The following is a 19,632-nucleotide window of genomic DNA, read 5'->3' as shown; positions in this document are numbered from 1 at the left end:
TGCTTGGGCCTCTCTCCTGGAGGCGCTCAGTCAGAACCAGAGGTGACATGTGGCAAGACGCTCCTCCGGGCGCATCTTGCTTGGGCCTCTCTCCTGGAGGCCCTCAGTCAGACCCATTGTTGACATGTGGCAAGACGCTCCTCGGGGCGCGTCTTGCTTGGGCCTCTCTCCTGGAGGCGCTCAGTAAGACCGAGTGCTGACATAAGGCAAGACGCTCCTCGGGGCGCTCATTGCTTGGGCCTCTCTCCTGAATTCCCTCTGTCAGACCGAGTGTTGACATGTGGCAAGACTCTCCTCGGGGCGCGTCTTGCTTGGGCTTCTCTCATGGAGGCCCTCAGTCTGACCCAGTGTTGACATGTGTCAAGACGCTCCTCGGGGCGTGTCTTGCTTGGGCCTCTCTCCTGGAGGCGCTCAGTCAGACCCAGTGTTGACATGTGGCAAGACGCTCCTCTGGGCGCGTCTTGCTTGGGGTTCTCTCCTGGAGGCCCTCAGTCAGACCCATTGTTGACATGTGGCAAGACGCTCCTCGGGGCACGTCTTGCTTGGGCCTCTCTCCTGGAGGCGCTCAGTCAGACCCAGTGGTGACAAGTGGCAAGACGCTCCTCTGGGCGCGTCTTGCTTGGGCCTCTCTCCTGGAGGAGCTCAATCAGACCCAGTGGTGACAAGTGGCAAGACGCTCCTCTGGGCGCGTCTTGCTTGGGCCTCTCTCCTGGAGGAGCTCAGTCAGACCCAGTGGTGACACGTGGCAAGACGCTCCTCGAGGCGCATCTTGCTTGGGCCTCTCTCCTGGAGGCGCTAAGTCAGACCCAGTGTTGACACGTGGCAAGATGCTCCTCGGGGCGCGTGTTGCTTGGGCCTCTCTCCTGAAGGCGCTCAGTCAGACACAGTGTTGACATGTGGCAAGACACTCCTCGGGGTGCGTCTTGCTTGGGCTTCTCTCATGGAGGCCCTCAGTAAGACCCATTGTTGACATGTGGAAAGAAGCTCCTCGGGGCGCGTCTTGCTTTGGCTTCTCTCCTGGAGGCCCTCAGTCAGACCCATTGTTGACATGTGGCAAGACGCTCCTCGGGGCGCGTATTGCTTGGGCCTCTCTCCTGGATGACCTCTGTCAGACCCAGTGTTGACATGTGGCAAGACTCTCCTCGGGGCGCGTCTTGCTTGGGCTTCTCTCATGGAGGCCCTCAGTCAGACCCAGTGTTGACATGTGTCAAGACGCTCCTCGGGGCGTGTCTTGCTTGGGCCTCTCTCCTGGAGGCGCTCAGTCAGACCCAGTGTTGACATGTGGCAAGACGCTCCTCGGGGCGCTTCTTGCTTGGGCTTCTCTCCTGGAGGCCCTCAGTCAGACCCATTGTTGACATGTGGCAAGACGCTCCTCGGGGCACGTGTTGCTTGGACCTCTCTCCTGGAGGCGCTCAGTCAGACCGAGTAGTGACATGTGGCAAGACGCTCCTCGGGGTATGTCTTGCTTGGGCCTCTCTCCTGGAGGCGCTCAATTAGACCCAGTGTTGACATGTGGCAAGACGCTCCTCGGGGCGCGTCTTGCTTGGGCTTCTCTCCTGGAGGCCCTCAGTGAGACCCATTGTTGACATGTGGCAAGAAGCTCCTCGGGGCGCTTCTTGCTTGGGCCTCTCTCCTGGAGGCGCTCAGTCAGACCGAGTGCTGACATGTGGCAAGACGCTCCTCGGGGCGCGTCTTGCTGGGGCCTCTCTCCTGGAGGCGCTCAGTCAGACCCAGTGTTGACATGTGGCCTGACGCTCCTCGGGGCGCGTCTTGCTTGGGCTTCTCTCCTGGAGGCCCTCAGTCAGACCCATTGTTGACATGTGGCAAGACGCTCCTTGGGGCACGTCTTGCTTGGGCCTCTCTCCTGGAGGCACTCAGTCAGACCGAGTAGTGACATGTGGCAAGACGCTCCTCGGGGTGCGTCTTGCTTGGACCTCTCTCCTGGAGGCGCTCAGTTAGACCGAGTAGTGACATGTCACAAGACGCTACTCGGGGCGCGTCTTGCTTGGGCCTCTCTCCTGGAGGCGCTCAGTCAGCCCGAGTGCTGACATAAGGCAAGACGCTCCTCGGGGCGCGTCTTGCTTGGGCCTCTCTCCTGGAGGCGCTCAGTCAGACCCAGTGGTGACATGTGGCAAGACGCTCCTCGGGGCGCATCTTGCTTGGGCCTCTCTCCTGGAGGCGCTCAGTCAGACCCAGTGTTGACACGTGGCAAGACGCTCCTCGGGGCGCGTCTTGCTTGGGCCTCTCTCCTGGAGGCGCTCAGTCAGACCCAGTGTTGACATGTGGCAAGACACTCCTCGGGGCGCGTCTTGCTTGGGCCTCTCTCCTGGAGGCGCTCAGTCAAACCGAGTGCTGACATGTGGCAAGAAGCTCCTCGGGGTGCGTGTTGCTTGGGCTTCTCTCCTGGAGGCCCTCAGTAAGACCCATTGTTGACATGTGGCAAGACGCTCCTCGGGGCGCGTCTTGCTTGGGCCTCTCTCCAGAAGGCCCTCAATCAGACCCAGTGTTGACACGTGGCAAGACGCTCCTCGGGGCGCGTCTTGCTTGGGCCTCTCTCCTGGAGGCGCTCAGTCAGACTGAGTAGTGACATGTGGCCTGACGCTCCTCGGGGCGCGTGTTGCTTGGGCCTCTCTCCTGGAGGCGCTCAGTCAGACCCATTGTTGACATGTTGCAAGACGCTCCTTTGGGCGCGTCTTGCTTGGGCCTCTCTCCTGGAGGCGCTCAGTCAGACCGAGTGCTGACATGTGGAAAGACGCTCCTCGGGGCGCGTCTTGCTTGGGCCTCTCTCCTGGAGGCCCTCTGTCAGACCCAGTGTTGACATGTGGCAAGACGCTCCTCCGGGCGCATCTTGCTTGGGCCTCTCTCCTGGAGGCCCTCAGTCAGACCCATTGTTGACATGTGGCAAGACGCTCCTCAGGGCGCGTCTTGCTTGGGCCTTTCTCCTGGAGGCGCTCAGTCAGACCGAGTGCTGACATGTGGCAAGACGCTCCTCGGGGCGCGTCTTGCTTGGGCCTCTCTCCTGGAGGCGCTCAGTCAGACTGAGTAGTGACATGTGGCCTGACGCTCCCCGGGGCACGTCTTGCTTGGGCCTCTCTCCTGGAGGCGCTCAGTCAGACCCAGTGGTGACATGTGGCAAGACACTCCTCCGGGCGCGTCTTGCTTGGGCCTCTCTCCTGGAGGCCCTCAGTCATACCCAGTGTTGACATGTGTCAAGACGCTCCTCGGGGCGCGTCTTGCTTGGGCCTCTCTCCTGGAGGCCCTCAGTCAGACCCATTGTTGACATGTGGCAAGACGCTCCTCGGGGCGCGTCTTGCTTGGGCTTCTCTCCTGGAGGCGCTCAGACAGACCCAGTGTTGACATGTGACAAGACGCTCCTCGGGGCGCGTCTTGCTTGGGCCTCTCTGCTGGAGGCGCTCAGTCAGAACCAGAGGTGACATGTGGCAAGTCAACAATGGGTCTTACTGAGGGCCTCCATGAGAGAAGCCCAAGCAAGACGCGCCCCGAGGAGTGTCTTGCCACATGTCAACACTGTGTCTGACTGAGCACCTCCAGGAGAGAGGCCCAAGCAAGACGCGCCCCGAGGAGCGTCTTGCCACGTGTCAACACTGGGTCTGACTTAGCGCCTCCAGGAGAGAGGCCCAAGCAAGATGCGCCCCGAGGAGCGTCTTGCCACATGTCAACACTGGGTCTGACTGAGCGCCTCCAGGAGAGAGGCCCAAGCAAGACACGCCCCGAGGAGCGTCTTGACACATGTCAACACTGGGTCGGACTGAGGGCCTCCATGAGAGAAGCCCAAGCAAGACGCGCCCCGAGGAGAGTCTTGCCACATGTCAACACTCGGTCTGACAGAGGGCATTCAGGAGAGAGGCCGAAGCAATACGCGCCCCGAGGAGCGTCTTGCCATATGTCACCACTGGGTCTGAATGAGCGCCTCCAGGAGAGAGGCCCAACCAAGACGCGCCCCGAGGAGTGTCTTGCCACATGCCAACACTGGGTCTGACTGAGCGCCTCCAGGAGAGAGGCCCAAGCAAGACGCGCCCAGAGGAGCGTATTGCCACATGTCAACACTGGGTCTGACTGAGCGCCTCCAGGAGAGAGGCCCAAGCAAGACACGCCCCGAGGAGCGTCTTGACACATGTCAACACTGGGTCGGACTGAGGGCCTCCATGAGAGAAGCCCAAGCAAGACGCGCCCCGAGGAGAGTCTTGCCACATGTCAACACTCGGTCTGACAGAGGGCATTCAGGAGAGAGGCCGAAGCAATACGCGCCCCGAGGAGCGTCTTGCCACATGTCACCACTGGGTCTGAATGAGCGCCTCCAGGAGAGAGGCCCAACCAAGACGCGCCCCGAGGAGTGTCTTGCCACATGCCAACACTGGGTCTGACTGAGCGCCTCCAGGAGAGAGGCCCAAGTAAGACGTGCCCCGAGGAGCGTCTTGCCACATGTCAACACTGGGTCTGACTGAGCGCCTCCAGGAGAGAGGCCCAAGCAAGACGCGCCCCGAGGAGCGTCTTGCCACATGTCAACAATGTGTCTGACTGAGGGCCTCCAGGAGAGAGGCCCAAGCAAGATGCGCCCGGAGGAGCGTCTTGCCACATGTCAACACTGGGTCTGACAGAGGGCCTCCAGGAGAGAAGCCCAAGCAAGACGCGCCCCGAGGAGCGTCTTGCCACATGTCAACAATGGGTCTGACTGAGGGCCTCCAGGAGAGAGGCCCAAGCAAGACGCTCCCCGAGGAGCGTCTTGACACATGTCAACACTGGGTATGACTGAGGGCCTCCAGGAGAGAGGCCCAAGCAAGACGCGCCCCGAGGAGCGTCATGCCACATGTCACCTCTGGTTCTGACTGAGCGCCTCCAGGAGAGAGGCCCAAGCAAGACGCGCCCCGAGGAGCGTCTTGTCACATGTCAACACTGGGTCTGTCTGAGCGCCTCCAGGAGAGAAGCCCAAGCAAGACACGCCCCGAGGAGCGTCTTGCCACATGTCAACAATGGGTCTGACTGAGGGCCTCCAGGAGAGAGGCCCAAGCAAGACGCGCCCCGAGGAGCGTCTTGACACATGTCAACACTGGGTATGACTGAGGGCCTCCAGGAGAGAGGCCCAAGCAAGACGCGCCCCGAGGAGTGTCTTGCCACATGTCACCACTGGGTCTGACTGAGCGCCTCCAGGAGAGAGGCCCAAGCAAGACGCGCCCCGGGGAGCGTCAGGCCACATGTCACTACTCAGTCTGACTGAGCGCCTCCAGGAGAGAGGCCCAAGCAAGACGCGCCCCGAGGAGCGTCTTGCCACATGTCAGCACTCGGTCTGACTGAGCGCCTCCAGGAGAAAGGCCCAAGCAAGACGCGCCCTGAGGAGCGTCTTGCCACATGTCAACAATGGGTCTGACTGAGGGCCTCCAGGAGAGAGGCCCAAGCAAGATGTGCCCGGAGGAGCGTCTTGCCACATGTCAACACTGGGTCTGACAGAGGGCCTCCAGGAGAGAGGCCCAAGCAAGACGCGCCCCGAGGAGCGTCTTTCCACATGTCAGCACTCGGTCTGACTGAGCGCCTCCAGGAGAGAGGCCCAAGCAACACGCGCCCCGAGGAGCGTCAGGCCACATGTCACTACTCAGTCTGACTGAGCGCCTCCAGGAGAGAGGCCCAAGCACGACGCGCCCCGAGGAGCGTCTTGCCACGTGTCAACACTGGGTCTGATTGAGGGCCTTCTGGAGAGAGGCCCAAGCAAGACGCGCCCCGAGGAGCGTCTTGCCACATGTCAACAATGGGTCTTACTGAGGGCCTCCAGGAGAGAAGCCCAACCAACACGCGCCCCGAGGAGCTTCTTTCCACATGTCAGCACTCGGTCTGACTGAGCGCCTCCAGGAGAGAGGCCAAAGCAAGACGCGCCCCGAGGAGCGTCTTGACACATGTCAACACTGGGTCTGACAAAGGGCCTCCATGAGAGAGGCCCAAGCAAGACACGCCCCGAGGAGTGTCTTGCCACATGTCAACACTGGGTCTGACTGAGCGGCTCCAGGAGAGAGGCCCAAGCAAGACGCGCCCCGAGGAGCGTCTTGCCACGTGTCAACACTGGGTCTGACTGTGCGCCTCCAGGAGAGAGGCCCAAGCAAGACGCGCCCCGAGGAGCGTCTTGCCTTATGTCAGCACTCGGTCTGACTGAGCGCCTCCAGGAGAGAGGCCCAAGCAAGACGTGCCCCGAGGAGCGTCTTGCCACATGTCAACAATGGGTCTGACTGAGGGCCTCCAGGAGAGAAGCCCAAGCAAGACGCGCCCCGAGGAGCGTCAGGCCACATGTCAACACTGGGTCTGACTGAGCACCTCCAGGAGAGAGGCCCCAGCAAGACGCGCCCCGAGGAGCGTCTTGCCATATGTCAGCACTCGGTCTGACTGAGCGCCTCCAGGAGAGAGGCCCAAGCAAGAAGCGCCCCGAGGACCTTCTTGCCACATGTCAACAATGGGTCTCACTGAGGGCCTCCAGGAGAGAAGCCCAACCAAGATGCGCCCCGAGGAGCGTCTTGCCACATGTCAACACTGGGTCTAATTGAGCGCCTCCAGGAGAGAGGCCCAAGCAAGACATACCCCGAGGAGCGTCTTGCCACATGTCACTTCTCGGTCTGACTGAGCGCCTCCAGGAGAGAGGTCCAAGCAACACGTGCCCCGAGGAGCGTCTTGCCACATGTCAACAATGGGTCTGACTGAGGGCCTCCAGGAGAGAAGCCCAAGCAAGAAGCGCCCCGAGGAGCGTCTTGCCACATGTCAACACTGGGTCTGACTGAGCGCCTCCAGGAGAGAGGCCCAAGCAAGACGCGCCCCGAGGAGTGTCTTGCCACATGCCAACACTGGGTCTGACTGAGCGCCTCCAGGAGAGAGGCCCAAGTAAGACGCGCCCCGAGGAGCGTCTTGCCACATGACAACACTGGGTCTGACTGAGCGCCTCCAGGAGAGAGGCCCAAGCAAGACGCGCCCCGAGGAGCGTCTTGACACATGTCAACACTGGGTATGACTGAGGGCCTCCAGGAGAGAGGCCCAAGCAAGACGCGCCCCGAGGAGTGTCTTGCCACATGTCACCACTGGGTCTGACTGAGCGCCTCCAGGAGAGAGGCCCAAGCAAGACGCGCCCCGGGGAGCGTCAGGCCACATGTCACTACTCAGTCTGACTGAGCGCCTCCAGGAGAGAGGCCCAAGCAAGACGCGCCCCGAGGAGCGTCTTGCCACATGTCAGCACTCGGTCTGACTGAGCGCCTCCAGGAGAAAGGCCCAAGCAAGACGCGCCCTGAGGAGCGTCTTGCCACATGTCAACAATGGGTCTGACTGAGGGCCTCCAGGAGAGAGGCCCAAGCAAGATGTGCCCGGAGGAGCGTCTTGCCACATGTCAACACTGGGTCTGACAGAGGGCCTCCAGGAGAGAGGCCCAAGCAAGACGCGCCCCGAGGAGCGTCTTTCCACATGTCAGCACTCGGTCTGACTGAGCGCCTCCAGGAGAGAGGCCCAAGCAACACGCGCCCCGAGGAGCGTCAGGCCACATGTCACTACTCAGTCTGACTGAGCGCCTCCAGGAGAGAGGCCCAAGCAAGACGCGCCCCGAGGAGCGTCTTGCCACGTGTCAACACTGGGTCTGATTGAGGGCCTTCTGGAGAGAGGCCCAAGCAAGACGCGCCCCGAGGAGCGTCTTGCCACATGTCAACAATGGGTCTTACTGAGGGCCTCCAGGAGAGAAGCCCAACCAACACGCGCCCCGAGGAGCTTCTTTCCACATGTCAGCACTCGGTCTGACTGAGCGCCTCCAGGAGAGAGGCCAAAGCAAGACGCGCCCCGAGGAGCGTCTTGACACATGTCAACACTGGGTCTGACAAAGGGCCTCCATGAGAGAGGCCCAAGCAAGACACGCCCCGAGGAGTGTCTTGCCACATGTCAACACTGGGTCTGACTGAGCGGCTCCAGGAGAGAGGCCCAAGCAAGACGCGCCCCGAGGAGCGTCTTGCCACGTGTCAACACTGGGTCTGACTGAGCGCCTCCAGGAGAGAGGCCCAAGCAAGACGCGCCCCGAGGAGCGTCTTGCCTTATGTCAGCACTCGGTCTGACTGAGCGCCTCCAGGAGAGAGGCCCAAGCAAGACGTGCCCCGAGGAGCGTCTTGCCACATGTCAACAATGGGTCTGACTGAGGGCCTCCAGGAGAGAAGCCCAAGCAAGACGCGCCCCGAGGAGCGTCAGGCCACATGTCAACACTGGGTCTGACTGAGCACCTCCAGGAGAGAGGCCCCAGCAAGACGCGCCCCGAGGAGCGTCTTGCCACATGTCAGCACTCGGTCTGACTGAGCGCCTCCAGGAGAGAGGCCCAAGCAAGAAGCGCCCCGAGGACCTTCTTGCCACATGTCAACAATGGGTCTCACTGAGGGCCTCCAGGAGAGAAGCCCAACCAAGATGCGCCCCGAGGAGCGTCTTGCCACATGTCAACACTGGGTCTAATTGAGCGCCTCCAGGAGAGAGGCCCAAGCAAGACATACCCCGAGGAGCGTCTTGCCACATGTCACTTCTCGGTCTGACTGAGCGCCTCCAGGAGAGAGGTCCAAGCAACACGTGCCCCGAGGAGCGTCTTGCCACATGTCAACAATGGGTCTGACTGAGGGCCTCCAGGAGAGAAGCCCAAGCAAGAAGCGCCCCGAGGAGCGTCTTGCCACATGTCAACACTGGGTCTGACTGAGCGCCTCCAGGAGAGAGGCCCAAGCAAGACGCGCCCCGAGGAGTGTCTTGCCACATGCCAACACTGGGTCTGACTGAGCGCCTCCAGGAGAGAGGCCCAAGTAAGACGCGCCCCGAGGAGCGTCTTGCCACATGACAACACTGGGTCTGACTGAGCGCCTCCAGGAGAGAGGCCCAAGCAAGACGCGCCCCGAGGAGCGTCTTGCCACATGTCAACACTGGGTCTGACTGAGCGCCTCCAGGAGAGAGGCCCAAGCAAGACGCGCCCTGAGGAGCGTCTTGCCACATGTCAACAATGTGTCTGACTGAGGGCCTCCAGGAGAGAGGCCCAAGCAAGATGCGCCCGGAGGAGCGTCTTGCCACATGTCAACACTGGGTCTGACAGAGGGCCTCCAGGAGAGAAGCCCAAGCAAGACGCGCCCCGAGGAGCGTCTTGCCACATGTCAACAATGGGTCTGACTGAGGGCCTCCAGGAGAGAGGCCCAAGCAAGACGCTCCCCGAGGAGCGTCTTGACACATGTCAACACTGGGTATGACTGAGGGCCTCCAGGAGAGAGGCCCAAGCAAGACGCGCCCCGAGGAGCGTCATGCCACATGTCACCTCTGGTTCTGACTGAGCGCCTCCAGGAGAGAGGCCAAAGCAAGACGCGCCCCGAGGAGCGTCTTGTCACATGTCAACACTGGGTCTGTCTGAGCGCCTCCAGGAGAGAAGCCCAAGCAAGACATGCCCCGAGGAGCGTCTTGCCACATGTCAACAATGGGTCTGACTGAGGGCCTCCAGGAGAGAGGCCCAAGCAAGACGCGCCCCGAGGAGCGTCTTGACACATGTCAACACTGGGTATGACTGAGGGCCTCCAGGAGAGAGGCCCAAGCAAGACGCGCCCCGAGGAGTGTCTTGCCACATGTCACCACTGGGTCTGACTGAGCGCCTCCAGGAGAGAGGCCCAAGCAAGACGCGCCCCGGGGAGCGTCAGGCCACATGTCACTACTCAGTCTGACTGAGCGCCTCCAGGAGAGAGGCCCAAGCAAGACGCGCCCCGAGGAGCGTCTTGCCACATGTCAGCACTCGGTCTGACTGAGCGCCTCCAGGAGAAAGGCCCAAGCAAGACGCGCCCTGAGGAGCGTCTTGCCACATGTCAACAATGGGTCTGACTGAGGGCCTCCAGGAGAGAGGCCCAAGCAAGATGTGCCCGGAGGAGCGTCTTGCCACATGTCAGCACTCGGTCTGACTGAGCGCCTCCAGGAGAGAGGCCCAAGCAAGACGCGCCCAAAGGAGCGTCTTGCAACATGTCAACAATGGGTCTGACTGAGCGCCTCCAGGAGAGAGGCCCAAGCAACACGCGCCCCGAGGAGCGTCAGGCCACATGTCACTACTCAGTCTGACTGAGCGCCTCCAGGAGAGAGGCCCAAGCAAGACGCGCCCCGAGGAGCTTCTTGCCACGTGTCAACACTGGGTCTGATTGAGGGCCTTCTGGAGAGAGGCCCAAGCAAGACGCGCCCCGAGGAGCGTCTTGCGACATGTCACTACTCGGTCTAACTGAGCGCCTCCAGGAGAGAGGCCCAAGCAAGACGTGCCCCGAGGAGCGTCTTGCCACATGTCAACAATGGGTCTGACTGAGGGCCTCCAGGAGAGAAGCCCAAGCAAGACGCGCCCCGAGGAGCGTCAGGCCACATGTCAACACTGGGTTTGACTGAGCGCCTCCAGGAGAGAGGCCCCAGCAAGACGCGCCCCGAGGAGCGTCTTGCCACATGTCAGCACTCGGTCTGACTGAGCGCGTCCAGGAGAGAGGCCCAAGCAAGAAGCGCCCCGAGGAGCTTCTTGCCACATGTCAACAATGGGTCTCACTGAGGGCATCCAGGAGAGAGGCCCAAGCAATACGCGCCCCGAGGAGCGTCTTGCCACATGTCAACAATGGGTCTGACTGAGGGCCTCCAGGAGAGAAGCCAAAGCAAGACGCGCCCCGAGGAGCTTCTTTCCACATGTCAACAATGGGTCTTACTGAGGGCCTCCATGAGAGAAGCCCAAGCAAGACGCGCCCCGAGGAGTGTCTTGCCACATGTCAACACTGTGTCTGACTGAGCGCCTCCAGGAGAGAGGCCCAAGCAAGACGCGCCCCGAGGAGCGTCTTGCCACGTGTCAACACTGGGTCTGACTTAGCGCCTCCAGGAGAGAGGCCCAAGCAAGATGCGCCTCGAGGAGCGTCTTGCCACGTGTCATCACTGAGTCTGACTGAGCTCCTCCAGGAGAGAGGCCCAAGCAAGACGCGCCCAGAGGAGCGTCTTGCCACGTGTCACCACTGGGTCTGATTGAGCACCTCCAGGAGAGAGGCCCCAGCAAGACGCGCCCCGAGGAGCGTCTTGCCTTATGTCAGCACTCGGTCTGACTGAGCGCCTCCAGGAGAGAGGCCCAAGCAAGACGCGCCCCGAGGAGCGTCTTGCCAAATGTCACTACTCGGTCTGACTGAGCGCCTCCAGGAGGGAGGTCCAAGCAAGACGCGCCCCGAGGAGCGTCTTGCCACATGTCACTACTCGGTCTGACTGAGCGCCTCCAGGATAGAGGCCCAAGCAAGACGTGCCCCGAGGAGCGTCTTGCCATATGTCAACAATGGGTCTGACTGAGAGCCTCCAGGAGAGAAGCCCAAGCAAGACGCGCCCAGAGGAGCTTCTTGCCACATGTCAACACTGGGTCTGACTGAGCGCCTCCAGGAGAGAGGCCCAAGCAAGACACGCCCCGAGGAGCGTCTTGACACATGTCAACACTGGGCCGGACTGAGGGCCTCCATGAGAGAAGCCCAAGCAAGACGCGCCCCGAGGAGAGTCTTGCCACATGTCAACACTCGGTCTGACAGAGGGAATTCAGGAGAGAGGCCCAAGCAAGACGCGCCCCGAGGAGCGTCTTGTCACATGTCAACACTGGGTCTGTCTGAGCGCCTCCAGGAGAGAAGCCCAAGCAAGACGCGCCCCGAGGAGTGTCTTGCCAAATGTCAGCACTCGGTCTGACTGAGCGCCTCCAGGAGAGAGGCCCAAGCAAGACGCGCCCCGAGGAGCGTCTTGCCACATGTCAACAATGGGTCTGACTGAGGGCCTCCAGGAGAGAAGCCCAAGCAAGACGCGCCCTGAGGAGCGTCTTGTCACATGTCAACACTGGGTCTGTCTGAGCGCCTCCAGGAGAGAAGCCCAAGCAAGACGCGCCCCGAGGAGTTTCTTGCCAAATGTCAGCACTCGGTCTGACTGAGCGCCTCCAGGAGAGAGGCCCAAGCAAGACGCGCCCCGAGGAGCGTCTTGCCACATGTCAACAATGGGTCTGACTGAGGGCCTCCAGGAGAGAAGCCCAAGCAACACGCGGCCCGAGGAGCGTCTTGCCACATGTCAGCACTCGGTCTGACTGAGCGCCTCCAGGAGAGAGGCCAAAGCAAGACGCGCCCCGAGGAGCGTCTTGACACATGTCAACACTGGGTCTGACAGAGGGCCTCCATGAGAGAGGCCCAAGCAAGACGCGCCCCGAGGAGTGTCTTCCCACATGTCAACACTGGGTCTGACAGAGGGCCTCCAGGAGAGAGGCCGAAGCAAGACGCGCCCCGAGAAGTGTCTTGCCACATGTCACCACTTGGTCTGACTGAGCGCCTCCAGGAGAGAGGCCCAAGCAACACGCGCCCCGAGGAGCGTCAGACCGCATGTCACTACTCATTCTGACTGAGCGCCTCCAGGAGAGAGGCCCAAGCAAGACGCGCCCCGAGGAGCGTCTTGCCACGTGTCAACACTGGGTCTGATTGAGGGCCTTCTGGAGAGAGGCCCAAGCAAGACGCGCCCCGAGGAGCGTCTTGCCACATGTCACCACTTGGTCTGACTGAGCGCCTCCAGGAGAGAGGCCCAAGCAACACGCGCCCCGAGGAGCGTCAGGCCACATGTCACTACTCAGTCTGACTGAGCGCCTCCAGGAGAGAGGCCCAAGCAAGACGCGCCCCGAGGAGCGTCTTGACACATGTCAACACTGGGTCTGACAGAGGGCCTCCATGAGGGAGGCCCAAGCAAGACGCGCCCCGAGGAGTGTCTTGCCACATGTCAACACTGGGTCTGACAGAGGGCCTCCAGGAGAGAGGCCCAAGCAAGACGCGCCCCGAGGAGTGTCTTGCCACATGTCACCACTTGGTCTGACTGAGCGCCTCCAGGAGAGAGGCCCAAGCAAGACGCGCCCCGAGGAGCGTCTTGCCACGTGTCAACACTGGGTCTGATTGAGGGCCTTCTGGAGAGAGGCCCAAGCAAGACGCGCCCCGAGGAGCGTCTTGCCACATGTCAACAATGGTTCTTACTGAGGGCCTCCAGGTGAGAAGCCCAAGCAAGACGCGCCCCGAGGAGCTTCTTGCCACATGTCAGCACTCGGTCAGACTGAGCGCCTCCAGGAGAGAGGCCAAAGCAAGACGCCCCCCGAGGAGCGTCTTGACACATGTCAACACTGGGTCTGACAGAGGGCCTCCATGAGAGAGGCCCAAGCAAGACGCGCCCCGAGGAGTGTCTTGCCAAATGTCAACACTGGGTCTGACTGAGCGCCTCAGGGAGAGAGGTCCAAGCAAGACGCGCCCCGAGGAGCGTCTTGCCTCATGTCACTACTCGGTCTGACTGAGCGCCTCAGGGAGAGAGGTCCAAGCAAGACGCGCCCCGAGGAGCGTCTTGCCACATGTCAACACTGGATCTGACTGAGTGCCTCCATGAGAGAAGCCCCAGCAAGACGCGCCCCGAGGAGCGTCTTGCCACATGTCACTACTCGGTCTGTTTGAGCGCCTCCAGGAGAGAGGCCCAAGCAAGACACGCCCCGAGGAGCGTCTTGACACATGTCAACAATGGGTCTGACTGAGGGCCTCCAGGAGAGAGGCCCAAGCAAGATGCGCCCGGAGGAGCGTCTTGCCACATGTCAACACTGGGTCTGACAGAGGGCCTCCAGGAGAGAGGCCCAAGCAAGACGCGCCCCGAGGAGCGTCTTGTCACATGTCACCTCTGGTTCTGACTGAGCGCCTCCAGGAGAGAGGCCCAAGCAATACGCGCCCCGAGGAGCGTCTTGTCACATGTCAACACTGGGTCTGTCTGAGCGCCTCCAGGAGAGAAGCCCAAGCAAGACGCGCCCCGAGGAGTGTCTTGCCAAATGTCAGCACTCGGTCTGACTGAGCGCCTCCAGGAGAGAGGCCCAAGCAAGACGCGCCCCGAGGAGCGTCTTGCCACATGTCAACAATGGGTCTGACTGAGGGCCTCCAGGAGAGAAGCCCAAGCAACACGCGGCCCGAGGAGCGTCTTGCCACATGTCAGCACTCGGTCTGACTGAGCGCCTCCAGGAGAGAGGCCAAAGCAAGACGCGCCCCGAGGAGCGTCTTGACACATGTCAACACTGGGTCTGACAGAGGGCCTCCATGAGAGAGGCCCAAGCATGACGCGCCCCGAGGAGCGTCTTGCCACATGTCACCTCTGGTTCTGACTGAGCGCCTCCAGGAGAGAGGCCCAAGCAAGACGCGCCCCGAGGAGCGTCTTGTCACATGTCAACACTGGGTCTGTCTGAGCGCCTCCAGGAGAGAAGCCCAAGCAAGACGCGCCCCGAGGAGTGTCTTGCCAAATGTCAGCACTCGGTCTGACTGAGCGCCTCCAGGAGAGAGGCCCATGCAAGACGCGCCCCGAGGAGCGTCTTGCCACATGTCAACAATGGGTCTGACTGAGGGCCTCCAGGAGAGAAGCCCAAGCAAGACGCGCCCTGAGGAGCGTCTTGTCACATGTCAACACTGGGTCTGTCTGAGCGCCTCCAGGAGAGAAGCCCAAGCAAGACGCGCCCCGAGGAGTGTCTTGCCAAATGTCAGCACTCGGTCTGACTGAGCGCCTCCAGGAGAGAGGCCCAAGCAAGACGCGCCCCGAGGAGCGTCTTGCCACATGTCAACAATGGGTCTGACTGAGGGCCTCCAGGAGAGAAGCCCAAGCAACACGCGGCCCGAGGAGCGTCTTGCCACATGTCAGCACTCGGTCTGACTGAGCGCCTCCAGGAGAGAGGCCCAAGCAAGACGCGCCCCGAGGAGCGTCTTGCCACATGTCACCACTTGGTCTGACTGAGCGCCTCCAGGAGAGAGGCCCAAGCAACACGCGCCCCGAGGAGCGTCAGGCCACATGTCACTACTCAGTCTGACTGAGCACCTCCAGGAGAGAGGCCAAAGCAAGACGCGCCCCGAGGAGCGTCTTGACACATGTCAACACTGGGTCTGACAGAGGGCCTCCATGAGAGAGGCCCAAGCAAGACGCGCCCCGAGGAGTGTCTTGCCACATGTCAACACTGGGTCTGACAGAGGGCCTCCAGGAGAGAGGCCCAAGCAAGACGCGCCCCGAGGAGTGTCTTGCCACATGTCACCACTTGGTCTGACTGAGCGCCTCCAGGAGAGAGGCCCAAGCAAGACGCGCCCCGAGGAGCGTCTTGCCACGTGTCAACACTGGGTCTGATTGAGGGCCTTCTGGAGAGAGGCCCAAGCAAGACGCGCCCCGAGGAGCGTCTTGCCACATGTCAACAATGGTTCTTACTGAGGGCCTCCAGGTGAGAAGCCCAAGCAAGACGCGCCCCGAGGAGCTTCTTGCCACATGTCAGCACTCGGTCAGACTGAGCGCCTCCAGGAGAGAGGCCAAAGCAAGACGCCCCCCGAGGAGCGTCTTGACACATGTCAACACTGGGTCTGACAGAGGGCCTCCATGAGAGAGGCCCAAGCAAGACGCGCCCCGAGGAGTGTCTTGCCAAATGTCAACACTGGGTCTGACTGAGCGCCTCAGGGAGAGAGGTCCAAGCAAGACGCGCCCCGAGGAGCGTCTTGCCTCATTTCACTACTCGGTCTGACTGAGCGCCTCAGGGAGAGAGGTCCAAGCAAGACGCGCCCCGAGGAGCGTCTTGCCACATGTCAACACTGGATCTGACTGAGTGCCTCCATGAGAGAAGCCCCAGCAAGACGTGCCCCGAGGAGCGTCTTGCCACATGTCACTACTCGGTCTGTTTGAGCGCCTCCAGGAGAGAGGCCCAAGCAAGACACGCCCCGAGGAGCGTCTTGACACATGTCAACACTGGGACTGACTGAGGGCCTCCATGAGAGAAGCCCAAGCAAGACGCGCCCCGAGGAGCGTCTTGCCACATGTCAACACTGGGTCTGATTGAGGGCCTTCTGGAGAGAGGCCCAAGCAAGACGCGCCCCGAGGAGCGTCTTGCCACATGTATACAATGGGTCTGACTGAGGGCCTCCAGGACAGAAGCCCAAGCAAGACGCGCCCCGTGGAGCGTCTTGCCACATGTCACCTCTGGTTCTGACTGAGCGCCTCCAGGAGAGAGGCCCAAGCAAGACGTGCCCCGAGGAGCGTCTTGCCACATGTCAACACTGGGTCTGACACAGGGCCTCCATGAGAGAGGCCCAAGCAAGACGCGCCCCGAGGAGCGTCTTGCGACATGTCACTACTCGGTCTAACTGAGCGCCTCCAGGAGAGAGGTCCAAGCAAGACGCGACCCGAGGAGCGTCTTGCCACATGTCACTACTCGGTCTGACTGAGCGCCTCCAGGAGAGAGGCCCAAGCAAGACGTGCCCCGAGGAGCGTCTTGCCACATGTCAACAATGGGTCTGACTGAGGGCCTCCAGGAGAGAAGCCCAAGCAAGACGCGCCCCGTGGAGCGTCTTGCCACATGTCAACACTGGGTCTGACTGAGCGCCTCCAGGAGAGAGGCCCAAGCAAGACGCGCCCCGAGGAGCGTCTTGCCACATGTCAACAATGGGTCTGACTGAGGGCCTCCAGGAGAGAAGCCCAAGCAAGACGCGCCCCGAGGAGTGTCTTGCCAAATGTCAGCACTCGGTCTGACTGAGCGCCTCCAGGAGAGAGGCCCAAGCAAGACGCGCCCCGAGGAGCGTCTTGCCACATGTCAACAATGGGTCTGACTGAGGGCCTCCAGGAGAGAAGCCCAAGCAACACGCGGCCCGAGGAGCGTCTTGCCACATGTCAGCACTCGGTCTGACTGAGCGCCTCCAGGAGAGAGGCCAAAGCAAGACGCGCCCCGAGGAGCGTCTTGACACATGTCAACACTGGGTCTGATTGAGGGCCTTCTGGAGAGAGGCCCAAGCAAGACGCGCCCCGAGGAGCGTCTTGCCACATGTCACCACTTGGTCTGACTGAGCGCCTCCAGGAGAGAGGCCCAAGCAACACGCGCCCCGAGGAGCGTCAGGCCACATGTCACTACTCAGTCTGACTGAGCACCTCCAGGAGAGAGGCCCAAGCAAGACGCGCCCCGAGGAGCGTCTTGCCACATGTCAACAATGGGTCTTACTGAGGGCCTCCAGGAGAGAAGCCCAAGCAAGACGCGCCCCGAGGAGCTTCTTGCCACATGTCAGCACTCGGTCTGACTGAGCGCCTCCAGGAGAGAGGCCAAAGCAAGACGCGCCCCGAGGAGCGTCTTGACACATGTCAACACTGGGTCTGACAGAGGGCCTCCATGAGAGAGGCCCAAGCAAGACGCGCCCCGAGGAGTGTCTTGCCACATGTCAACACTGGGTCTGACAGAGGGCCTCCAGGAGAGAGGCCCAAGCAAGACGCGCCCCGAGGAGTGTCTTGCCACATGTCACCACTTGGTCTGACTGAGCGCCTCCAGGAGAGAGGCCCAAGCAAGACGCGCCCCGAGGAGCGTCTTGCCACGTGTCAACACTGGGTCTGATTGAGGGCCTTCTGGAGAGAGGCCCAAGCAAGACGCGCCCCGAGGAGCGTCTTGCCACATGTCAACAATGGTTCTTACTGAGGGCCTCCAGGTGAGAAGCCCAAGCAAGACGCGCCCCGAGGAGCTTCTTGCCACATGTCAGCACTCGGTCAGACTGAGCGCCTCCAGGAGAGAGGCCAAAGCAAGACGCCCCCCGAGGAGCGTCTTGACACATGTCAACACTGGGTCTGACAGAGGGCCTCCATGAGAGAGGCCCAAGCAAGACGCGCCCCGAGGAATGTCTTGCCAAATGTCAACACTGGGTCTGACTGAGCGCCTCAGGGAGAGAGGTCCAAGCAAGACGCGCCCCGAGGAGCGTCTTGCCTCATTTCACTACTCGGTCTGACTGAGCGCCTCAGGGAGAGAGGTCCAAGCAAGACGCGCCCCGAGGAGCATCTTGCCACATGTCAACACTGGATCTGACTGAGTGCCTCCATGAGAGAAGCCCCAGCAAGACGTGCCCCGAGGAGCGTCTTGCCACATGTCACTACTCGGTCTGTTTGAGCGCCTCCAGGAGAGAGGCCCAAGCAAGACACGCCCCGAGGAGCGTCTTGACACATGTCAACACTGGGTCTGACTGAGGGCCTCCATGAGAGAAGCCCAAGCAAGACGCGCCCCGAGGAGCGTCTTGCCACATGTCAACACTGGGTCTGATTGAGGGCCTTCTGGAGAGAGGCCCAAGCAAGACGCGCCCCGAGGAGCGTCTTGCCACATGTATACAATGGGTCTGACTGAGGGCCTCCAGGACAGAAGCCCAAGCAAGACGCGCCCCGTGGAGCGTCTTGCCACATGTCACCTCTGGTTCTGACTGAGCGCCTCCAGGAGAGAGGCCCAAGCAAGACGTGCCCCGAGGAGCGTCTTGCCACATGTCAACACTGGGTCTGACACAGGGCCTCCATGAGAGAGGCCCAAGCAAGACGCGCCCCGAGGAGCGTCTTGCGACATGTCACTACTCGGTCTAACTGAGCGCCTCCAGGAGAGAGGTCCAAGCAAGACGCGACCCGAGGAGCGTCTTGCCACATGTCACTACTCGGTCTGACTGAGCGACTCCAGGAGAGAGGCCCAAGCAAGACGTGCCCCGAGGAGCGTCTTGCCACATGTCAACAATGGGTCTGACTGAGGGCCTCCAGGAGAGAAGCCCAAGCAAGACGCGCCCCGTGGAGCGTCTTGCCACATGTCAACACTGGGTCTGACTGAGCGCCTCCAGGAGAGAGGCCCAAGCAAGACGCGCCCCGAGGAGCGTCTTGCCACATGTCAACAATGGGTCTGACTGAGGGCCTCCAGGAGAGAAGCCCAAGCAAGACGCGCCCCGTGGAGCGTCTTGCCACATGTCAACACTGGGTCTTATTGAGGGCCTTCTGGAGAGAGGCCCAAGCAATACGCGCCCCGAGGAGCGTCAGGCCACATGTCAACAATGGGTCTTACTGAGGGCCTCCAGGAGAGAGGCCCAAGCAAGATGCGCCCGGAGGAGCGTCTTGCCACATGTCAACACTGGGTCTGACAGAGGGCCTCCAGGAGAGAGGCCCAAGCAAGACGCGCCCCGAGGAGCGTCTTGCCACATGTCACCTCTGGTTCTGACTGAGCGCCTCCAGGAGAGAGGCCCAAGCAAGACGCGCCCCGAGGAGCGTCTTGCCACAAGTCAACAATGGGTCTGACTGAGGGCCTCCAGGAGAGAAGCCCAAGCAAGACGCGCCCCGTGGAGCGTCTTGACACATGTCAACACTGGGTCTGACAGAGGGCCTCCAGGAGAGGGGCCCAAGAAAGAAGCGCCCCGAGGAGTATCTTGCCACATGTCACCACTGGGTCTGACTGAGCGCCTCCAGGAGAGAGGCCCAGGCAAGACGCGCCCCGAGGAGCGTCAGGCCACATGTCACTACTCAGTCTGACTGAGCGCCTCCAGGAGAGAGGCCCAAGCAAGACGCGCCCCGAGGAGCGTCTTGCCACGTGTCAACACTGGGTCTGATTGAGGGCCTTCTGGAGAGAGGCCCAAGCAAGACGCACCACGAGGAGCGTCTTGCCACATGTCAACAATGGGTCTTACTGAGGGCCTCCAGGAGAGAAGCCCAAGCAAGACGCGCCCCGAGGAGCTTCTTGCCACATGTCAGCACTCGGTCTGACTGAGCGCCTCCAGGTTAGAGGCCAAAGCAAGACGCGCCCCGAGGAGCGTCTTGACACATGTCAACACTGGGTCTGAC

Source organism: Nothobranchius furzeri, chromosome 1 (assembly GCF_043380555.1).
Source record: "Nothobranchius furzeri strain GRZ-AD chromosome 1, NfurGRZ-RIMD1, whole genome shotgun sequence".
NCBI classification, from domain to species: domain Eukaryota; kingdom Metazoa; phylum Chordata; class Actinopteri; order Cyprinodontiformes; family Nothobranchiidae; genus Nothobranchius; species Nothobranchius furzeri.
This window is presented reverse-complemented; position numbering follows the sequence as displayed.